Below are 5,351 nucleotides of genomic sequence, written 5' to 3'. Positions count from 1 at the left end.
CGTCTCTCCTCATCCACAAGGAAGGACAACGGGTGGAGGTTCTAAGTCGACAACTTAGCCCTCAATAGGATTACAGTTCCCAACCATTTTCCCATTCTAGTGGTCGACGAGCTCCTCGAAGAACTACACGCCATGTGACGTAGCCTAGAAGCCCATTTTCTGAGGCCCATTAGCAAGTTGTGGCCCAAGAAGGAGATTCTTCTAGAACTGACAAGATCTGCAAAAATACCTAGAGCCCCTCAAAATCCTCTGACAGGTTCTTCTTCTGCCATCAGGATCTTCTTGAGCCACACAAATATCTCATGACAGCTTGTACATGCCCCAGAATCTGCAAGATATATCTGCTATGGCCTGTCAAGCTTCTTATCGATTGTTTTAGCTTGTCAGAATTGTTTTTCTCAATGTTTTGAATTGTCTTGTCATGGGTACAGTCATTATGGACAACCCTGCACTTCTTGTGGCCTATATAAGGCCCCCCTATACCCTGGAATGATTATTATTGAATCAATTGTCTTGTTGAAACTATTGTTTCTTCCCTCTAAGTGTTCTCTTTGTTAGAAAGTGCTTCTGTGCTTGTGGATTCAAGTACAACTCCTTGTGGATTCAAGGGTTGAAGAGACTAGTGACGTAGGACAACTACGGGGTAGGCGAGGAAGGGCGGGACGACAGGACTAGGGGTAGGATAGGCGTGAGGGATAAAACAATCCACAGAAATTCACGTTCGGATCCGGACTTTAAAACTGATGAAAATCTGGTGGTGCAGCTCCGACCCTTATCGAGGGCGGGAGTACTGTCTTCACCCACCGCGACGATGCCTAAGCACCGAAATCAATACGTCGAATTCGCGTCGCGAGGAAACACTCGAGAGGTAGGTTGAAGAAGCAGAGAATCGAAACCAATTCAGATTCCGACGGCGGTTGAAACTTCTCGAGAAAACACTGGACGGAGAACACGTCGACATCAAAGAGTTCAGGTGTACCTCAGCACCGCAGTGCGTGAAGAGGTTGCGGGCAATTCTGAACGTGATGAGGCTGGGCGAATCCGGGCGTTGAGCGGCCCACTAGACGAGGACGAGGCTGGATGTTCCGGGCGTTGAACGGCCCTGGTTAAGTGCGGTTATCGTGGGTGCAGCGTCAAGCGTGGGTGAACACCCGCGCGCACGAAGCGTGCGAAGGGTGCGCGGAGCGCACGGAATGCGCGGAGCAGCGCGAGTCTGGCGAGCGCACCAGTCGCGCGCAGCAGCACCTGCGGTGTCCGGACAGGGGCAGCGGTGCGGTCTCAGCGGCCCTGGCGAAGGCTGTCGGGGCAGCGGCGAGCGCGCGGGCGCGGGCGGCGTGGCGGCGCGCGGGCGAGCGCGCGAGCGGCCTTGTGGCGGCGCGAGCGTGGCGCGCGGCGGCGCGGGCGCGGCGCGAGCGGCAGTCTGGGTGGCCCCCTTGGAGAGAAAGAGAGGAGAGAATGAAGAGAAGAGAGAGAGGAGAGGGGAGGCCGAGCGGCAAGGCGGCGGCGCGGCGGCGCCAGGCGACAGGGGTTTGGAAGGTGGAAGATAGGGGAGGCTGGGCAATCCTCCAAGAAGAGTTAAACAAAAACTCGATTTTTGAAGTATGATTTCCTAAGGTTTCTTGAAAACAATGGCCTATATATAGGCCTTGGAGGAAAGAGAAAATGACGAGAAAATAAAGACGTGCGCCGTGTCACGCCAAAGGGCAGTTGTGGATCTGCCTCTGGCGTCGTGTCATGACGCGTTTAGGGATGTGCGCGGGTGGAGACGTGCTTGTCGACGGTTTTGGTATGTTGACTTTGGTTGACTCCAGTTGACCATGGTCCATAGCGGGCGTGTTGACTTCGGTTGACCGTGGTGACGCGTTCGATGCTGAAGTGTTGGCGTCCTCGCCATCAGCTAGTTTTATGGATTCAGGAGTCAGCTCCTTCAAGCAGAGCAAGGCTTGTGGATTCAAGTCATGTTCCTACACCATTCGTGTACTAAGGCTGCGTCATCGTGGGATACTTCTCAAAGCTCGACCTCAAATTGGGGTATCACCAGATTTGCAGGCACCCTCACAAGATTTCTAAGAATGCGTTCCGCACTCACCTGGGGCAGTACCTGTACCTCGTCATGTCGTTTGGGTTATCAAACACACCAGCGACATTTAAAGCCCTGATGAACCATGTCTTCCAACTTGTCTTGTGGAGGTTCGTTTTTGTTTTTTTTTACAACATTTTGATCTACAATCACTCAAGCAATGAGCACGTGGAGCATCCTCAACAAGTCATACATCTCCACGACACCAACTCGCTCTTTGTCAATATAAAGAAATGCTTTTTCCTCCAAACCCAGCTTTAATACCTAGGCCATTGAGTGTCTCCAATGGGAGTTGCCATGGAAGCCAAAAAGTACGTGTCTTCTACGAATGGTCGCAACCCCTGACCCTCGGACAACCTGATAACTTGCAAATTAACATGATTAGTTAATGAATTTTACATTATATTTATGTGTTTTAATGACTATATTTGCATGTAATCATATTAAAATAAAGATAAATCACTTACACTTTCATTTTACTATTATTTCTGATTTTTTAATCATTTATTACATGGAATTTAACCTCATTTTAGTGGATAAATATTTTTTTCAGGACTTTAAATACTTGGCTAAAGGTTGGTAAGGGTTTTTATAATTTTCTGGAATTTTTCCATATTTTTATATAATTTTTTTACCATTATATAGCCAAGAAATGATGTTTTATATATTTAAATAATACATATTTAATTTATTTGGCACTTTATAATGTATTTATATACATATTTAAGGGCATCCACGTCATTTGCCCAAAATTCGGGCTAATGAGTGGATAATTATCATTAAATAATAAGAGAGAGAGAGAGATTGATTTTTAAAAAAAAAAATTATTATATATAACAGCCACAGACATGCACGTGTGCAGCGTGCATGCGGCGTCGAGTTGCCGCGTGCATTAATGCACACAGCAACCGACATGCACGTGCATTTGAGCAGCGTGCACGCGGCGTCGAGTTGCTTCATGTGTTAATGCATGCGGCAACTGACACACACGTGCACATTGAATTGCGATGTTTTTTAAGAAACAAAGCCCGGTAAGCTCACCGCTTTTTTTTTTCATAAAAATGGTGCGGTCAAACATTGCAGCTCAACGAAAGAAATAATAAAATATTAATTTTTTTTTTAACACAGGGCGACGTGGCGTCCTCTCAACCACTTAAAAGGGAGAATTATTCTCCAATGATTGCAGACAATTGACACGCACAACAACGTGGCGACACACGATCCAAGGATGGGGGAAAACGAGAAAAATAATGCCAGCCATTAGAAAAATTCATTTTTTTAAGAAAGAAAAACAATCCAACGATCCAGATTTATCCTCACTAAAACCTTGATATCTTGAGATCTAGACGTCCGATTGGGCTGAAATTTTAAGGGTAGGTTGGTCTTTTCCCCCTCTACAATCCAGACGTTTGGATCTTTCAATGGGGGTCTGGAAATGGGCGAAAATCACTTTTCGAAGCTCTCTCCAAGGATTTGGCCTGGAAGGACACAAGGGATGCTTTGGAAGTCGACAGTTCTTGATTCTGAACTCAAAGTTGTAAGTTTCTGATTTGTATTTCAATCTTCTTCTTGAACGATTCTAAAACGCCAAGCCATGGGCGAAATGTACATGCCCTAGAAGTTGGTTTTGAATGAAATTAGCACTGCATTTTGATTCTGATTCAAGATCTGATTTTTTATCCTTAATTCTACATCAATTTAGAACATTTCTGCTTCATTAGATTTTTAATTTAGGGTCAGATTTCATCTTTTCCCCAAATTCTTCATTTTCTCTCTCTAGGTTAATTTGTCTAGTTTCTCTCTCTAGATTTAGATTTTTATTGTTTAGGAATTTAGTTCAATATATAAAAAACCTAAAAATAAAATTTGATTCGAAAATTCATCCATCTTGAAGTCCAATTTAAAAACCCTTTCTTGATTATTTAATTCCCAATTTTAATTCATAAAAATTATCTTAAAATTCTATAATAATTGGGAAATTAATAATTCGAATTAATCTGATCTTAAAATTGAAATATTTCTATCTTGAGCTTTCTGACTAAAATATTTAAAATCAAAATTAAGTCTTACTTAATTTTGATTAATTAAAAACATTATTAAGCATAATTAAGATTTATTAATTGCAAATTAATTCATTTTTGAATTAATTCATTGAAATTGGATAAAAATTCTTATTTTTTGCCTCCCTGTGCTTCGACCCCTTGCTTACTCTATATTCTATATTAAGGGAAATTATAAATTTTATTGTATAAGTCTAACGTCAAATCAACGACATATTTACGTGCATTTTTAGGCTTATCACAACCCCGTGGGTTTCACAGGTTGGCCGGCTATTACCGACAGTTCGTGGTCGGTTATGCTGCCATTGTGTGGTGCCTCACGCGCCTCCTCAAGAAGGGCATGTTTGCCTGGTTGGCCGAGGCCCATGTAGCATTTGAGCAATTGAAGCAAGCTCTCTCCTCAGCTCCGTTACTCGTCCTCCCTGACTTCAGACATGAGTTTGTGTTGGAGAGAGATGAATCCTGCGCTGACGTGGGGGTTGTGCTAATGTAACACGACTGGCCAATGGCCTATTTCAGCCAAACCCTCGGGCTCACGTCTCAGGCTTGCTCGGTCTACGAGCGCAAGTTGATGGCTATAGTCGTGGCGGTGTGCAAATGGCACCACTATCTGCTTTTCCAGCCCTTCGTCATCCCTATCGACCAACAAAGCCTCAAGCACTTATTGGAGCAGTGATGTAGGACGACTAGGAAATGGATGTCTGGAGAGACGGAGAAATGATAAGGACGAAGGGAAGGCAATGGATGGATTGGGCAAGGGAGGGATAAACAGCCCACAGAAATCCGCACGGTCGAATTCGGAGTTTAAAACCGATGAAATACTTGTGGTGCAACTCCGATCCTCGTCGAGGACGGGAGTACTGTCTTCACCCACTGCGACAATGTCGAAACACCAAAATCAATATCTGAATTCACGTCACGAGGAAAACTCACGAACGAGATAGAATTTGGGGAAATCCAAACCAAATCAAATTTGACGGCGGTGGAGACTTCTCGAGAAATACTGGACGAGGAACACTTCGACACCAAAGAGTTCAGGCATACCTCAGCAACGTAGTGCGTGAAGAGGCTGCGGGGAATTCTTATCGTGACGAGTCTGGGCGAATCAAGGCGTTGAATGGCTCACTAAACGAGAGAGTCTGGGCGTTCCGGGCGTTGTACGGCCCTGGCAGAAAGCGTGACAATTGACGGGCGCTTCGATGCGGGGTCGC

This window comes from Wolffia australiana, chromosome 7 (genome assembly GCF_029677425.1).
Source record: "Wolffia australiana isolate 7733 chromosome 7, ASM2967742v1".
In the NCBI taxonomy this organism is placed as follows: Eukaryota; Viridiplantae; Streptophyta; class Magnoliopsida; order Alismatales; family Araceae; genus Wolffia; species Wolffia australiana.
The sequence above is the reverse complement of the archived record's forward strand: the minus strand, read 5'-3'. Positions refer to the sequence as shown.